Raw genomic sequence first — 19,005 nt, forward strand, 5'->3', positions numbered from 1 at the left:
TTTAATATGCAAGTTTGCAAGAGTTATTTCAGAAATAGAAAAAATAAAATCACTGAGAATGTTGAACCAATGATATTGGAGAGCAGGTTTAACAGTACCTATAGAATGTGAGCATTGAAAAGCAAACCTGTTTCTTTTTTGTTTTATTTTGACTATTTAGCAAATTCATTTTTGAATTGAAATATATTTCAAATTCAAATCATATTGTGAATAGAAAATAATTCCTCAACTTCCCTCCTAGTTCTTGAGCCAATCACCTCAAATCTGAGGCCTCTAATTATGGACTCTACAATCACTGGAAACACTTTCACTTTGTTTACTTCATCTCAAACTAATCTTGATTTTAGATATCTTTATCAAATCTCTTTTTATTCTCAGTGCTCTAAAGAACAACCCCCTTAGCTACTGCTGCATCTGTATGTTAGCTTTCAGCAACTTATGAACCGTGGATGCTGGAAAGCAGAGATAAAAAATATAAATTGCTAGAAAAATTCAGCAGGTCTGGCAGTGTCCATGGAAAAAAAAGCAGAGCCAATGTTTTGGGTCTAGTGATCCTCCTTCACATTGTGGCGTGGAATGGTGGCTTATTGGTTAGTACTGCTGCCTCACATCACCAGGGACCCGGGTTCAATTCCAGCCTCGGTGACTGTATGTGTGAAGTTTGCACATTCTCCCCATGTCTGCATGGGTTTCCTCCGGGTGCTCCGCTTTTCTCTCACAACCACCTAGTGCTGCAGATAAAACACTAGGTGAATTGGCCATGCTTAGTTGCTCATAGTGTTCAGGGATGTGTAGGTTAGGTGCATTTGTCATGGGTAAATGTAGAGTAACAGGGTAGCGGAATGGGTCTGCAAGGGGTACTCTTCAGAGGGGCCAAATGGCCTGCTTCCACACTATAGGAATTCTGTCCTGTGAAAACTCTTCAGACCTGCTGAGCTTTTCTAGCAGCCTCAGCTCCCCCAACCTATTTGAAGAAATGTGGAACCATTCTTGTAAATTTTTTTCTCATCTCTCCAATGCCAGAATGCCTTCCTGTGATGTACTGTCCAGAATTGTGCAGTGTATGCCAACTAAGGCTGGGTTAGTGTTTTAACTCCCTGACTCTCATACTTGGTGACTCCAAGTATCAGGTGTCTGCCCATTCCAACAACCAGAGTCCTGATTAAATCTATTATTATTGCCTCCAAGTTTCGTCAACCACAGATTTTTAACTATGCTATGTATCTCCCAAACCCAGTCATTTTGGTTTAAAAGCATATAGTGATTCTAGTATTAAACCTTGTTGAATGCCATTGTATAATATCTTCTGGTCACCAAAAAAACTGTAACAGTTCAGTACAGTTCTTTGTTTTCTATCTGTTGGCTAATCCATATTGTTACTGCTACTTTTATTCCATGGGCTTCAATTTTGCCAAACACTTCATTATATTTCATCAAAAACATATTGAAGGTCTGTATAGACATATACTCTAGTGCCCTCATCCACCCACTTTGTTATAATTTAAAAAATCAAGTTAATTCAGTGCTCCTTTCTCTGAACAGAATCATGCTGGTTTTTCTTCACTAATCCATGATTGTTCAAGTGGTTGTTAATTTTCTCCCTGATTTTTACTCGTAACATTTTGATACTTTGTCTGAGGTTAACCTTCCTACCTGTCTTTTGAACAAGGATGTAATATTTGCAATCCTCCAGTCCTTTGAAACCACTGCTCTATTAGAGGTGGATTGAAAGGTTTTGATTAGACTGCAATGTCCAACTTTACTTCCCATGGCAACCTGAGAATAGGTGACTTTGAGTCTCGCCAGTTTTCCTGTGTCAACTATTTGTCTATTTTATCTCATCCAATATTCAGGGAATCTCCTTGTTAACTGAAAACCTCTTTGATAAGCTTTAATATAAAGTTCTCACTTTGGATTTCAGGCAAGTCTTATGCTTATATCAGAAGTTTTCTATTTTATGCTGATCAGCCCCATTGTTGCTGTGGTAATTCTTTCACCATTAACAGACCTATACACATAAAGTTTGAATTTTTAAAAATATTATTCGATGTATTCTCAGCCAGCCACTAACATCTGCCTTATCCCTGTTTGTTTCCTTTTGTGCTTCTTTGTACACTTTATGTTCATCGTGATCCTTCCTAGTAACTTGAACTTGACATCATCCTAGAATCTTTTCTGCTTCATCTTGCTCCTTTCCTTCGTCATCCTGGGGGCTTAACCTTTTGTTGACTTTCCTTTTCCCCAAGAAAACCAAACTGCCTCCTATTTAAAAATCACCCATTGATGTATTCTTTTTAATTTCTGAGGTATTATCTCATTGCTGTTTCAATGTCAGCATTCATAGTACCTATAATTAATTCTCTATGTCCGAGGGTGTTAAGTCATTGCAAAATATCAGAGGGTTATCATTGCACATTTGATTATTCCATTACCAAAAATATAAGTCTCCTCTTCTGGGTGATGGAGTTAGCATTCTTGCTAAACAAAGGTAGAATTTCAAGAGAAGTAAAGGTTTTGTTTTATCCATTGCTGTCATTCATGTATATTTGCTTTACTCACAATATTAACTACCCACAAACACATTGAATTGTTTGGAATATTCAGTGTTCTTTCTGCTTCCCACCACTGTTTTATTTCTTCAACACAGCAATTTCCCTTAGATATAGCAGCATAGAATCCTCTCAATGGTATCTGTATTTTCCAACATGAGATGGCCTTTGATGGTTGACAGAGTCCTCTGAGAGGGAAAGCTCTATTGTTCAGGAAAGTTGTTTGTCAACCCAGCTGCTCAGGGGAGAAAAACGAGTTGAAAATCTGAGTTTTGATTCCAGCTAAGGTTTAATTTGAATTGAGTTATTTTGCAGTGTATCGTTGCTCACTCAGGAAAGAAGGGCAACTTGTTAGTACAACAATAACAAAAAAAAAGTAAATGTTCAAAATACTCAGTAGGTCAGGCAACTTGTGTAGCATTGCAGGTCAGCATCTGTTCTGTTCTGTCTGAAATTGATCTTTGCACAGTGTTTCCCAATGTATTAACCACATGTTCAGGGCTCAGATGTGACAAATTTGCATTTGTGTTTTATAAATAAACAATAGGGGGGCTCCTGTGGCATAGTGGTAGTGTCTCTGTCTCTGAGCTAGAAGTATACTACCTGTTCCAGAAGTGTGTAATAAATCTCTGAACAGATTGAGTCAAGATATCTATAAATAAACAATGGATAACACACATTATTGGGCGTACAATCTCAATATGCACCTGGGATTTTGTGAACTTTAAAAAATTTTATTTGTGTTGCTGATAAAATGGTAAGATAAAAACAGTTTGTGTGTATGTTTATTGTCATTGAGAGTATTTCCTTTCTTGCTTAGAGATGATATTTATAATTTAAATAGACAAGTTTGATGCAAGTTTATCAGTATTGTGCTTTTTGTTGCCTGACCACTGGTGGCCTGTTTCAACAGAATTGGCATCAAACTCAAAAATTCCATTCCTAACCATCTGTATATCATCAATTAAAAATGAGGTCTGCAGATGCTGGAGATCACAGCTGCAAATGTGTTGCTGGTCAAAGCACAGCAGGTTAGGCAGCATCTCAGGAATAGAGAATTCGACGTTTCGAGCATAAGCCCTTCCTGATGAAGGGCTTATGCTCGAAACGTCGAATTCTCTATTCCTGAGATGCTGCCTAACCTGCTGTGCTTTGACCAGCAACACATTTGCAGCTGTATATCATCAATCTCTCAACTACAATATGATACTCCTTAAGGGCCTATTAATTTGCTAAAACCTTTGGTAACTGTCCTGATTATCTTTTCATGGAACTTTGGATCAAAGATTTTTCTGACAGCAGTCCCGTGAAGCACCTCAGGTTTTTCCCATCTGTGTTTAAAGATGCAACATAGTTTGTTTTTGTTGGATGTTCAATAAACCAAAAGAATTAATGGCCAATTACATTTTCTTCAAGACACTGTTGTATTTTCAAAGAAAATATCCCCCAGTAAAATGGTGTAAGGAAAACCTGTTGATGAATGTTGTCAGTTGTTACCAGATATGTTCCTATCACAAGATCATAAGGTGATTTTTAGATGACTGAAGCTTTTGGTTTAACTTAGTTCAGTCATCCAGACAGTCCACTCCTCCTATGAATTCTCTAAAAATATTCCAGCATTTTCACTTCCAAGACTCTTTGCTCTCATGTTTATTTTCATTCACTGTCTGTAGAAAGCCATTCTTAGTGTGAGTCTTCTGCAGGGGTGAAGGACCTCTTGATATCAATCCTAGAATGCATTCCCCAAATCCATCTGGGCCTCTTTGTCTTTCATGGGTTTCTTAACAACAGCAGAAAATACATTGAGAAAAAGAAGCCACGCAGCAAGATTAAACATTGGAGAATTATGTTTGACAACAAGTTTTACGATTTTCCTGTTTATCAATATGGCACATTCCAGATGAAGCTTGCTGAGTTGACTCAGTCTGCTGAAAGTCTTCCTGAAAGGGAATAACACTCCTTTGCATTCTCTGCTGTGTGTTATTATCTGTTGTTCCCTCTATAATTACTGTCTGGCAAAATTAGTCATATGTGCTTGTTTGTTGTTTAAAGGTGATAAAAAGATCTGTGTTCAGTGTTTTTTCCCTTGCCCTTGTGTTTACACTACAGGCATCCTCTGATCTGTTTAAATGGTGTTTTAGTAACTTTATCCTGTGGGAGTTGTTTTCTTGGAGATTACAAGCTTTTTTTTCATCGAAGCTCCCTACCTTGACACTATTCAGATTTAGATATAATTGTGAGGCGCCAAATCTGAAAACCTGCTTTTTCAGGGTTTAGAAAATTTGCTTGTTAGGCATCTAAGGGGTCAGTCTTCTGCCATGCCATGTTAAATAAGTGTGTTATAATATGAGTTCCCAGACTAAATTGCAATTACATTTAATTGAACTCTTGTAAAATTGAAAACTGGCAAGAATTCCTTTGAGGACTTTGGGAAAGCTTGACATGTTTGGCAGAGAAGGATAGTCATTCCTAGAGGATATTAGTTACTTCTTATCTGTGTGTTCAGATGTTTAAAGGAGTCTTTGGCAGAGCGCTAATGTCACTAGACATGGTAATACTGAGGGAACGTGCTTTTAAATCCCAGCATGGCAAGTAGTGCAACATCAGTTAATAGAAATCTGGAATTGAAAGCTAGTTATATAATTTTATAGTATAGTAGGCGGTCATTCAGCCAATTGTGTCTGTAGTGGCTCCCGAAAGAATTACTCGGCTACTCCCATTCATCTTGCAGCCAAAACTCCAAATGCGGTCTGACCAACTGTTTGGGGAGAGTAGCTTCACTTATTTGCTTTTATCCTTTGCAAACCTATAAGCCTTGTTAATAACTGTTTTAACTTGGCTGGCCATCTTCAGAGAATTGGACACTTGAATCCCAAGGTCCCTCTGCTTCTGTACTGTAAAGGTGTGCAATATAACTATGATAAAACCATAATGAAAAAATGTAGTCCCAGGTCTTCACTACTTGTTATAGATGAATAATGTATAATTCCACATGAAGATGTGGTTAAGTACACTCTGAGGCAATCTCACTAGATTTACAATGCCATTTTGGTGGAATAATGTTGAATTTGGGTTTAGTTGCTGTTTTGGTTAGTAGATTGATGGAAAAGCATATTTACAGTTGAGTGTAAATTGGAATATGGTTCTGCAAACACTAAGGTAGATGTTTGAAATACAGTTCCACAGACAGCAATGCATATTGAGTTTTGTATTTCACAGGCACAAATGCAGATTGTGTTTGGGTTTCACAGGCCTGATGCATGTTGAGTGAAGTGTTCATGGACATTAGCTCATGTTGTGATTTGATTCTTTATGGATTTGTGCCTTGCCTAAATGTTCTTCATTTAAAATTCTGAATGTATGGCAAGATAAGCATTTTAAAACAAATACTCCTCTCAGCAGACAGTCGGACACGGAGATATAGTATCACAGCAATCAGTGGTGGGATCCAAAGCTGACCTTTCCCCACCTTTTCCCCAGTTTGTGAGATGGAGCCAATTGCTGACCAGTTATGATCAGCTCATTGTGTAAACCAAAATTGAAGAACTACTGGCCTGTAATCTTTTTGACCTTGACTTTTGCTAAGAATTACAAGCCAAAGGCATTTCTCAGGAAAGAGAGCAGTTTCTAAAATTAACAGTGAGAGTAGTTAGCAGCAACACTTCTCAGTGCTACATAGATTTATAATGACAAGGTAACCACAGGAAACAAAACTTGAATCTACACTCAAAGATTGACCTGTATTTTTATTAATTAAACAATAAAGAGAAAGTGAACAACAGCTGCCTTAGGCAACAGGATTAACAGCATCATTTGACAGTGATTTTTGAGATTTGTAGCTCAGGTTGTTGATAAATGTGTAAGTTAGCTCACTGAGCTTGAAGGTTTGTTTTCAGACATTTTGTCACCGTACTAGGTAACATCATCAGTAAGAGTCTCCAGTGAAGCGCGAGTGGTATGTCTACCTCTCTAGTTATAGGTCTTGGTTTCTTAAAATGGGTGATGTCATTTCCAGTTCTTTTTTTCCCAAGAGAAGGTACATAAGATCTAAATCGATGTATTTATTGATGGAGTTAGAATGCTATGAATCTAAGAATTCTCTTATGTGTCTTTGTTTTACCTGTCCTAGGATGTGTGTGTTGTTCCAGTCAAAGTGGTGTCCTACTTTGTCTGTATGCATAGAAACTAGTGATAGTGGGTCATGTCTTTTGGTGGCCACTTGATGTTCATGTATCCTGGTGGGAAGCTTCCTGCTAGTTTGCCCGATGTAGTTCTCGCATGGTATCTTGTAAATGATGTTAGTTTTGCTGGTAGTATCTAATGGATCCTTTAGGTTCATTAGTCGCTGTTTAAATGTGTTGGTAGGTTTGTGGGCAACCATGATGCTAAGGGACCTGAATAGGCTGGAAGTCATTTCTGATATGTCTTTGATGTAAGGTAGTCTGGCTATAGGTTTTGGTTGCATTGTGTCTGCTTGTTTGGGTTTGTTTCTGAGGAATCGGCAGATTGTGTTTATTGAGTACCTGTTTTTCTTGAAAACATTGTGTGGATATTTTTCTTCTGCTTTTTGTAGTTCTTGTGTGCTGTAGCGTGATGTAGCTAATTGAAATAATGTCTTGATGCAGCTCTGTTTGTGGGTGTTGGGATGATTGCTTCTGTGGTTAAGTATTTGATCTGTGTTTGCTGTTTTTCTGTAGATGCTGGTTTGAGGCTCTCTGTTAACTGTATGTTCAACTGTCACAACTAGGAACGGGAGTCTGTTGTCATTCTCCTCCTCTTTTGTGATTTTTATTCCTGTCAGAATATTGTTGATAGTCTTGTATGTTTCCTCTAATTTGTTTCTAGGACAGGTGAAACAAAGACACTCACGATAATTCTTGGAGGAATGGCATTCTAACCAGAACTCCATCAATAAACACACCAATTTAGATCCTATCTACCTTCCCTTGAAAAAAAACTAGAAATGACATCACCCACCTTAAGAAGCCAAGACCTATAAATAGAGAGGCGGGTCATACCACCAGCGCTTAACTGGAGACCCTCATTGATGATTTTACCTCATATGGTGACGAAACATCTGTAAAAAATAAACCTTCAAGCTCAGTAAGCTAACTTACATACTTAACATCATTTGGCCTCAGTTAACAGTCAAGGACAGGACTTGAAAAAACCATCCTAGACTGCGTAACATTGATGATTATGCATTTCCCAATGCCAGTAATATTTAATCAAATAGTGGTGGGACAATTCTTCCATCAACTTCCATCCAATGTATTTGGAGAAGGAAAAGGCTGTTCTTGCTGGCTATCACCTCAACCAAATACATTTAGTTAAGTTATAGCTCATAAAATGCAGGTCAATTATGATTTCTAGAATTAGTGATCATAACTGTCATAACTTTGAAGGGCAAATAATATTTGTGTCATTAATGATGATGTTATATGACTTCAAACTTGCTGTCTTGCTGGCAACTGGATTCAAAAAACCAATTACAAATTGTTAAGAAAAGGGCTTTTCTAAGATGGATAGGACAGAAGCAGTTGAGGAATTGGATTGGCTGAAACCTTTGTAGTCCATAATTGTATCACTTAGACTAACAATTTTGATAAGTCATGCAGTTCAACAATACTGACAGCTTTGTCCGCCAACACTTGGGGGTTGAATGGAAACATGCCATATTCAACCTTCAGTGCAGCAAAAAATTCTGTGATCTTGTGTATGAATGTTTATGATTATTCTGATTTTCTTATAATGCAGTGGCAACATTAAATAATAATCTAATTCAACCACCACGTCAAAAAAAAACGCAATAACTTCAGAATCTCATTGAAAGTCAGCAGAAGGAACCATTTAGACTGAATAGCTAAAATCAGATATGGGCAACTAATCAAATATTGACAGTGACATGATACATTCAGCATCAAAATAGCCTGTTTTAGGATTCACTAATGTCTGAACAAAGACCTGTTATAAAAAAGCCATTGGTCTAATATCTTGAGAGATTGTATACTTTGACCTGTAAATCAGTCAATGCATTCCTGCTTGCAAGTGGAGAATATAAGTTCTAACAATTACTTGTGATGTGAATTTTCTTAATAACTGTTATTGGTGCACTTTATACCCTAAGTGACTTCCACTTTAAACATCCCCATTTTTATTGCAGTATATTTAAATCTTAGCTCTTGGCCAATGTTTTGCTCTATTTCTTAGTACAACCACGGCTGGTCTGTTTTCTGGATTCATTCTTAAGCTAGCCAGTGCCAACTCAATGGAACAGTTTGGGTCTTTCTCAATGTTCTTTTCCTTTCGAGGTGTTTACTTCAAACTGCTCTTAATGCTGGTCAATTGCCAGCTCAAAGCCATGTTCTCAACCTAACTTTTGGCTATTTCTACTGTTAACGCAAACTGAGGGGACGTCTGATACTTCACCTGCATTCTCCCTATTTTTACTCCTTCCTCTCCTACCCTTCCTCTTCCAGCTTCCAATATCAAACTCTAGTAAATGTCAATCTTTTGTTTTCTCTTTTATTATTAAAACAATTTACTCAAAGTTCAATTCTCAACTGCAATTCACAGTTCCAGACCAAAAAGGAGAAAAATAAAAGAAAAATAATGATGGTCTGAACAGTGTTTAAATGTGGGTAGCATGCATGCTGTCTCACTGGTAACAATGCTGCCTCATTTGATTTGATTCCAACCTTGTTGACCGTCTGTTTAGCGTTTGAATGTTCTCCCCGTGTGTGCATGGGCTTCTGCAGGGTGCTCCCATTTCCTCTCACAGTCCAAAGATTGGCCATGCTAAATGTCCCTGTAGTGTCCAGGGATGTGCAGGTTAGATAGGTTAGCCATAGGCAATGCATGGTTATGGTGATAGGGAAAGGATGATGAGTTGCTCTTCGGAAAGTTGGTGCTGATTTGAATGCATGGCCTCTTTCCACACCATAGTGATTTTATGATTCTGAGAATATATTCCTCTAACCACAACACCAACTCAGTTGTGTATGTTTCACAACCCTGGACTCTCTCAGGTCAGAGAGATTCTCTGGTTGAGTTGAGGACCTGCCTTTGTGACCATGCCCTCACTCTCCTCTGCCCTCTGTAACTCTGGTCCACCCATTTTTACACCTTTCTACTCTGCCTGAATCCTCTCCACCCTCCTCCATTCCCCTCCAACCTTCCACACTTCCCATCCCCTACTCTGGCCATATTATAGTTTCTAGGGGCATCTACACACAGAAAACAGTCTCCAAACAGATAATCTTGGAAGAAGAATGCTCTCACCTGCCAAATTGTTTTAAAATGCTGCTGTTCAGCCCTGAAATAGTATCCAGTCATGTCTACACTGGGCTCTTGAGCTCTCTTTGAGGACCCTGTTTGTGATCTTTGATCAGTATAAGGATTTATGATCAAATTTCAATGATTTATAATGACTGCTAATTATGAACGAATAGCTCATGGACGAAGGCTGATTTTAATAACATAGATATCATTTCACTCTAGACTGAGAGTAGATACTTTCAGGCAAATCTGACTCAACTGTGGGATGAATTCAAGAGGGAAATATCGAGAGTAAAAGGTCCATCTGTTCCAATTTTTTAAAAAAGGGGTGGGGCCGTCACAATCTGTGAACCCTGGATATTGAGGGAGATACAGCATTGGAATAGAGAAAAATGGAAGTTTACAGTTGATATCAAGGACTCAAGATAACAGAAGCCCCAGAGGAGTTTAGAATGTGCAAGAAGGAACTGAAAAAGGAGATTAGGAGAGCTAAAAGGGGACATGAAAGGATATTGACAGGTCAAGTAAAGGAAAATCCCAAGTGGTATAACATTAAGGGTAAAAGAATAAGGAGGGAATGAGGTGGTGTGTGGAGCTACAGGATGTAGGGATTTCTGTAGGATGTAGTATTCTGAATGAATACTTTCTGTCGGTGTTCACTTGTAAGGGGGGTAATGTGGATATTGAAATCGGCAAGAGAATCTGTGATACAGTTCCAGAAATTAGTAGAGAAAGAGAAGAGGTTCTGAGTGGTCTGGCAGGCTTAAATGTAGATAAATATTGAGGACCGGATGAAATATATCTCAGGTATTGTGTGAGAAAATAACAGGGGCACTTGGAAAAGTTTTTAATTCCTCTTTGTCCACAGTAGAAGTAATGGAGAGTTCAAGGACAGCCAATGTGATACCTCTATTCAAGAAAGGAGTAGGAATAACTCAGGAAACTACAGGCCAAGTAGTGATAGGGCAATTATTGAAGCAATTCTGAGGGACAGAATTAATCTACATTTGGGAGGGACAGACATTAATAAAGAACAGTCAGCATTGTTTTGTTAAGGGAATGTCATGTCTGACCAACTTAATTGACTTTTTCAAAGAATGACCAGGTGTGTGGATGAAAGCAATGCTACTGATATAGTCTACTTGGACTGCAACAGATCTTTTGATAAGGACTGGCATGGGAGTTTGATGGTGAAAATAAGAGCCCATGGAATCCAAGGAATTTTGGCAAATTGGATCCACAGTTGGCTGAGTGGCAAGAAGCAGGAGGCGATAGTGAAGGGGTCTTTTTCTGACTATGAATCTACATCCAGTGGGGTTCCACTTGGATTATTGTTGGGGCTCTAGCTGTTTGTGGTCTATACAAATCATTTAGAATTAAATACAGGAGGGTTGAACAGTCGGTTTGCAGATAATACAAAGATGGTGGGATGATACATAGTGAGGAGGTTAGCTTTGGACTACTGAAACATATCCATGATCTGGTAAGTGGTGGTTGAAATAACTCCACACAGGCTGGTATTCTGTCTTCAAGTCACCCTTTACTTGCACATGCATAGTCCTTGACACTGGTCTGGCTTTCTCAGAGCCATCTCTCAGAGTAAACAAAACCTCTGACATTGCTGTTTATATCTGTCTGCCAGGGCTTCTTGATGGGACCAGGTTAACTGTCTCAATCACTGAACTGATATTGTATGATGTTCACCTGGCTGACCTCGTTACATTACTGAAGCAGTCATATTGGATTTTCTCTCGACAGATGCTGCCTGACCTATTGTGTTTCTCCAGCGTTCTGTGTTTGTTTTACACTTGTGATTGCATTCATTAGATTACGTTTCATGTTTCCACTTAAAAACATGTATAATAGCAAATTTCCCATGAAGTAGTACAATCAAACAACGTAATAGATTATGTTCGATTCTTTATGTTTGTATATCTTTCTTGATTTGTTTAAGTGCTAACCTGATGCAGTTTTACTGATTAAAAAAGATTGGATACAGACCAAAAATAAACTGCATAAATGTTTCCAATCCTTATCTCGAGTAAATCTGATTTATTGTCTGTGAAACTGACTAAAAAGCAAGACTGAGCTAATTTGCTGATGTACCATTTTCAGTTCCTTTGCACATTAAGTAAAATTAGATATAAAACATACTTTAACATTATACCTACCAATGCCTATATACTCAAGAAGGTGAACACAATTGGGGGATCTTTGAGAGTCAGCTTGTTGATAGACTTGTGATTTTGACATGAGGATCTTGTCCTGTTTCATGATCTGAATTGGATGGATTGTGTATTACACCAGTGTGAAAGATTACAGAAAATATAAACTTATAAATGATTTTGGTTGTAACCCAACCACATTTAAAATTTCTTCATTTTATGCATTGGATCATCCACTTGATACTCAAATCGTAGAACAAATCCAATGAAAATTGTCCCCTCCCTGTCTACACACTCATCTCAGTGACTGAAGAGCAGGAATCTGTTGTCAAAAGTCCTCATTTATTTTGTTTAAAATAAGACAGTGAGCCGAAATACCCTGGAATATAACAGGTTCAGGATATATTTTTGAGCCCAAGGAATGGTTCCCTTTCCACAGCATGACAAGAAGGCATAGCTAGTAATCAACTACTATCTGTGATTGTCATCCTTATGCAAATATCTGTGATACCCATGTGCAAATGTCCTCAAAGCTGATAATAACACAGTTCCAATAAACACAATATCCAAGAGTATCATCTGCCTCAGCAAATACATTTCTAAGTTTTGTTCAGATTATGGATTGTGCCTTTTATAGTTTGAAACACAGGAAAATGATCTCTGTTGAATTCCATTCCTGTTTTACACTGAACTCCATGAGTTTCTGTTCAGTGTGCTGTGTCATTTCTCTTGTATTTCATTTATTGTTGATGGTATCTGTTCATGTTTTGAGTATCGATGCTTAGGATGCTAATAACAAGTGGTTTGTCATAGTTCATAATCCAAGTTTCTCTCATTGGTACTGAAATGTTTAAATCTGGAATCACACTGTACAGAAAGAGTCCAATCAATTGTGCTTATAGTAGTTCTTTGCAAGATCCAATTTCATAGGGCTACACTTTTACTCTTTCTCCACATCCTGCAAATATTTTCTTTTAAACATTTATTCTGTTGCCTTTTCAGCAGTACTGTTGAATCTGTTGCCACCACTCTTTTAGGCTGTGCTTTCTAGATCATAACCCTTCACTGCATTTGTACTGCTGTTTATCTCTGGAACATAAAGCTGTATTGTACCATCCTTTGTCTGGAAGGATGACAATCACGGATAGTAGATGGTTGCTAGCTGTGTTATCTTGTCATGCTGTGGAAAGGGAACCATCCCTCAGGCTCAAAAAATGGTAAGTTTGATTGACTTGCATGTATTGCTGTCACAATCTTAGTCTGGCTTTTGAAAGGAGTGATGAAGATTTAGATTTTTGAGCAACCATGAGTTTTAGAGTGAAGGTAACCAATGCAACTCTATTTGGTTATGTGACCTTTTCAAGCTTAGTAAGAGAATTCTTGGCTATCAGCCAATCAGTACCACGTGAAGTGACTTCAACAGTGACCAGCAGCAGAGAGGTGGAGCATACAGCACTTTATTTAATCCAGCAGTCATTTCAGAAACAGGTGTGTACTAAATGACAATTCCTTGCCTTCATGCACTATGTTGGTTGATAATCCAAATGTCAAATCTTTCGCAACTACATTAGCTTTCATTTTGTTAAAACTGCAAATTAAATGTTATTCTAGGGTGCTGCTAAACAGTATTGTAGCTGATAATCTTTCATCTCAGTCATATGTTATCCATCCTTGATAATTCTAGAGAGGTCTGGTTAGATATGGTGTTAACTGTGGTTCATTTGGGTTGCTTCCTCTGAGTAAGGAAGCTTTGTTTTAAATCACATTCCAGAACTGAGCAAAGAGTCTGGGCTGACATCTGGGTTCAGTTTTGAGGGTGTGTTGTGGCATCAGAGGTGCCATCTTTCCACAAAATATTGTGTCTGCCCCCTCAAATGAAAGGAATGGATCCCTCAACATTATTTGAAAGAAAGCAGGAGAGTTCTCTCTAGTCAATATTTATCTCCAGTCTCAAAAACAGATTATCTGATCATAATCACATTTCTGTGTGTGGTAGCTTGCTATATTCTAATTAGCTGTCATGCTTCCTACATTTCAGTCGTGAAAGCACGTAATTGTCTCCAATGCACTTTTTGTCTAAAAACAGCCAGACGTTTAAAAGATACTACTTAAATGTATTTCGTTTCTCTGTTCGTTAGGAAACTAAATGACAGAATGTCCAATAAGGAGCTTGTTTCAGGTCCTAATTGTATTTATAGTTAACTTAATTATAAATATTGTAATTTTCACAGGTAATCCAGGTTTTGGGTATGGGAGGAGATGGTTAAATTTTAGCCTCAGGCTCAAGAAGAGGAAAGGGTTCTATATGTATGTCTGAAATCCTGAAAATATATTCATGTTGGTTTGAATTCTTGCCCCAATACCAGGAATCAGGTCTGTATGAATCCATCTCCAGTGGAAAACTGGTTAAAGCCAAATTTCTCATGTAGATGAGTGTTTAATTTGAATGAGGATGAGTATCCCTGACTAATTAAGACAGATGGAAGGTTGGCAGGTATGTAATGATGGTATGGTGTGTTTTGTCCTAGGTTTTTTTTTAATGAAGAGAGGTTGAGATAGAAGTGATGAGTGGTCTCTTTCAAGCCAATAAATAAACATCTTGTGAGTTTTTGGTGTTCTTCTGAGATTGCAACAACAGTAACAGCATGAATGGGTGTGGTCAAGCTCTCAGAGAACCAAGATTCTAGTTTAACTTTCAGTACTGTTGAGGTTTGGAAGCTGTGATATATCTCCCCCTGCTACAGCAAAATCCTTCAGTTCTCTTTCTCTCTCAGAATTTTCTCTTGATGTTCTTTTCTCCTGGACTGGAGAAACATTGCATATTACACAATCTGTTTTACTGAATTAACCTTTGTCAAAGGTGCGTTTATAGGCTGTTACTATCTTAGAACAGCTCATCAGTGGTAGTTCACATATATAATCTTTTAAAGTATTTTGATTGATTTACAGTAAAGCTTCTTTTTATTCTTATTTTGTCTTTATTTTAACTGGAATGCAGGAATAAAGTGTGTTCTTCTTCAAGCCTGGTAGCTTGACCAATCAAATCGCACCCTGAATGCAACGCCTTACATTTGCCTTTAAGAAAATGTTGGGGACTAGGCTATCTTCTTAATATAGTTTGAGGGGGATTTCACCTGGTCCATAACAGGGGAAAGCTGGGGGCCAATTGGAGACTTTCCAGCATCAAATAATCCTGTTGTAGCTTAAGGTAAGTAACTAAGAATGATTTAATGAGGAATCTCAGAAACGACTTAAAAACCTTAATTAAAATGATACAAGGAGAGCTAGGCCACTACTTTGTAGATAAACATGAGGTGTGGGCTTGGAGGTACTCTCGTGCATGGCCTTTGGCTGTAACCTTCCCCAGTGCAGGCCCTCAATGGGTATCTGCCTTCAAGACTTTGTGCCAGGAAACTTCAGACTGACTGGAAAATCTAAAGAATGGTCCTCATCAGAAATAGGGTCGGGAATCTGGCACATTGATTGGCCTTGTAATTTTCCAGCCCTATCCTCCTCTCTCCCTGGTGTCAGCAGGGCCCAAAATTTCAACCTGTTGGTTCAATTTAAATTTTGAAACACAAAATGACTATTAGAAAGTTTATGAATACTTTATTTACTCTCACATTTGAACGTCAAATGTCTCTGCGGGATATCACTTTAAGCAAGATAATGACAGATACTTAGTGGAAATGATTGAGTCGGCGAGATGGCAGGACAGCTCGGGTGAGATTATGCTGCTGATGGGAATACTCACAGTGCCATCAATGTGTAATCATTTTTCAGACTCTGGAGATTAGTGCTACTGTATTTGTGACAACATTATAAACACATTGAAAACATTTGTAGTTATCTCCAAGCATAGAGAGTCTCTCCCCTGTCGAGGTGTATGCGTCCAATTATAGACACGGTCCCTTGTTCTCATAGAAACAGAGAAAATAGGAGCAGGAGTAGGCCATTTGACCTCTCTCACCTGCTTTGCCATTTATCATGATCATGGCTGATCATCGAGCTCTATACCCTAATCCTGCCCTCCCCTTATATTCCTTGATCCCTTCAACCACAAGATTATATCTACCTCTGTCTTGAACATAAAACTATTTTGGCTTCACTCACATTCTTTGGCAGCAAATTCCACAAGCTTGTGTCTCTTTGGGTGAAGAAATTTCTCCTCATTTTTGTCCTAAACAGTTAACCACTTATCCTTAAACTATGGCTCATGGTTCTGGACTCCCCCACCTTCAGGAAAATCCTATTTTCAGGTATTCCAACCTCTGTTTGGACAATTTTACAACTTCTCAAGGAGTGAAGCAAAAGAGACATTAACATGGATTCAGGAAAACTTTCATTAAATTCATAGATACAGATTGAGATGTCAGTCACTAGAGCTTTGAATATCTGTTTTTGCAATGTAGGTGGTTCTGCCTTAATGCACGTTTCATCAGCATGTAATGCATTTGGCGAATTGAGGATGCTGCTTCTAAATGCGAACTTTACGAATGTATGTTGGCTGTAAGGTGATTACATCACCAACATTTAAAGCACTGTTTCTAAAGCTTGCTTTTTCTATAATATGGGTTGCACAAGAACACAACCATCGCATTGTAGAAGAACCAACTGTACTGGTAACAAGAATGTGGCATAAGAATGTGAAGTGTTAAATGTTCTGAATGAGTGGTGTTTCTGTTTGGTTTGGCCAAAAAGCTAGTCAGTGAAAGACACTAAAATGGTATTGGCTTTTTTTTCAATCAACCTATCCTGGGATTTTAACACGCCTCTCTGTAACAGTTGGGACTTGAACTGAGCCCTTTTGGCCTGGGGGTGACACTGTGACAAGAACCAAGGTTTTTTTTTGATGTCTGAACCTGGAATCCTTCTGAGTGTTTTAACTGAATCAACTTTTTGTGGCTGTGTCCTTGTCCCATGCAACTCTTTGATCAGATGTGTAAGTTCTCCTATTTGAGATGAAGGTTAGTGACTGTGAGCCTCTGAAAGTTTTGTCTCATTTTATGCTCAAACTCTGACAGCAACTAGTGCCGTGCAATTATCCAACATTTGTAGCTCTAATTAATTGAGATGTATTTGGAACACATGAGGCATCTGATGGTGCAATCTGATGCTCAGTCTTTTTTGACTGTCCTTTGCAGTGGCAAATATACAAGACTAACTCACAGTCAGAGGCAATTACTCTGGCAGGCACAGCAGGTTATTCCGCCTCTTCGAAAAACAGATGTACAACACAGAAAGAGATCCTTTGGTCCAACTTGTCCATGCTGACCGCATATCCTAAATTAACCTAGTCCCATTTGTCAGCACTTGGCCCATATCCCTCTTCAACCTTTCTAATCATAAACCCATCCAAATGTCTTTTAAATGCTGTTATTGTACAGCCTCCACCACTTCTCTGGCAGCCCGTTCCATATATCACCCTCTGCATGAAAACGTTGCCCCTTAACTCCCTTATAAATGTTCCCCTCTCACCCTAAACCTATGCCCTCTAGTTCTGGACTCTCCCAACCCAGGGAAAAGACCTTGTCTATTTACCCTATCTATGCCCCGCATGATTTTATATACCTCTATAAGGTCACTCCATAGCTTCCAACACTCCAGGGAAAACAGCCCCAGCCTATTCAGTGTCGATCAATAGCTCAAACCTCCAACCCTGGCAACATCCTTGTAAATCTTTTCTGAACACTTTCCATGTTCACAACCTTTTGATAGCAGGGAACCAGAAGTGCACTCAGTATTCCAAAATTCCAACGTCCTGTAGAGCTGTGACATGACCTCCCAACTCCTTTACACAATGCACTGACCACTAAATTCTAGCATGACAAATGTCTTCTTCACTATCTTGTCTAACTCGACTTCACTTTCAAAGAAATATGAACCTTCACTCCAAGGTCTCCTTGTTCATCAACATTACCCAGGACCTTATCATTAAGTATATAAGTCCTGCCCTCATTTGCCTTTCTAAAATGCAGCACGTGACATTTACCTCAATTAGACTCCTACCACTCCTTGGCCCATTGTACTCTGATATAAACTTTGTTGTCGACTCTACCTCCAATTTTGGTGTCATCTGCAAACTTTCTAACTATTCCTCTTATGCTCACATCCAAATCATTTATATAAATTATGAGAAGTAGTGGACCCAACACCAATCCTTGTGGCACACCACTTGTTACAGACCTCCAGTTTGAAAAGCAACCCTCCACCACCACCCTCTGTCTTCTACCTTTGAATCTGTTCTGTATCTGAATGGCTATTTCTCCCTATGTTCCATGTGATCTAACCTTGCTTACCAGTTTACTATGAGGAACCTTGTTGAATGCCTTACTGAAGTCCATTTGGATCACGTCCACCACTCTGCCCTCGACAATCCTCTTTGTTTCTTCTTCAAAAAACTCAATCAAGTTCGTGAGACATGATTTCCCACAAACAAAGCCATGTTTACTATCCCTGATCAGTGCTTGCCTTTCCAAATACATGTAAATCCTGTCCCTGAGAATTCCCTCCAACAACTTGCACACCACTGATGTCAGGCTGTCCGGTCTATAGTACCCTGGCTTTTCCTTACCACATTTCTTAAGTAGTGGCACCATGTTAGCCAACCTCCAGTCTTCCAGTACCTTACTTGCAACTATTGATGATACAAGTATTTCAGCAAGGGGCCCAGTAATCACTTCCCTAGCTTCCCACAGAGTTCTATGGGAACTCTGATGCGGTACTGGGGATTTATCCATCTTAATGCATTTAAGACATCCAGCACTTCCTCCTTGGTAATTGAGCCATTTTTCAAGATGTCACCATCTATTTCCCTACATTCTATATCTTCCATGTTCTTCTCCACAGTAGTCGCTAATGTTAAATACTCGTTTAGTATCTCCCCATTTCCTGTGGTTCCGCACATACGCTGTCTTGCTGATCTTTGAGGGGCCCTGTTCTCTCCCTAGTTAGCCTTTAGTCCTTAGTGTATTTATAAAATCCCCTGTTCCCCCCTCCCCCTCCCCCCAATA

At 38.7% G+C, this 19,005-nt stretch overlaps 1 protein-coding gene across 1 annotated transcript in view; it reads left to right on the plus strand.

The window, feature by feature from the left end:
• Positions 1 to 19,005, plus strand: part of ccser1 (coiled-coil serine-rich protein 1) — a 1,124,107-nt gene that overhangs the window by 457,523 nt on the left and 647,579 nt on the right. The gene's annotated exons all lie outside the window — the stretch shown is intronic.

This window comes from Hemiscyllium ocellatum, chromosome 36 (assembly GCF_020745735.1).
Source record: "Hemiscyllium ocellatum isolate sHemOce1 chromosome 36, sHemOce1.pat.X.cur, whole genome shotgun sequence".
NCBI lineage: Eukaryota > Metazoa > Chordata > Chondrichthyes > Orectolobiformes > Hemiscylliidae > Hemiscyllium > Hemiscyllium ocellatum.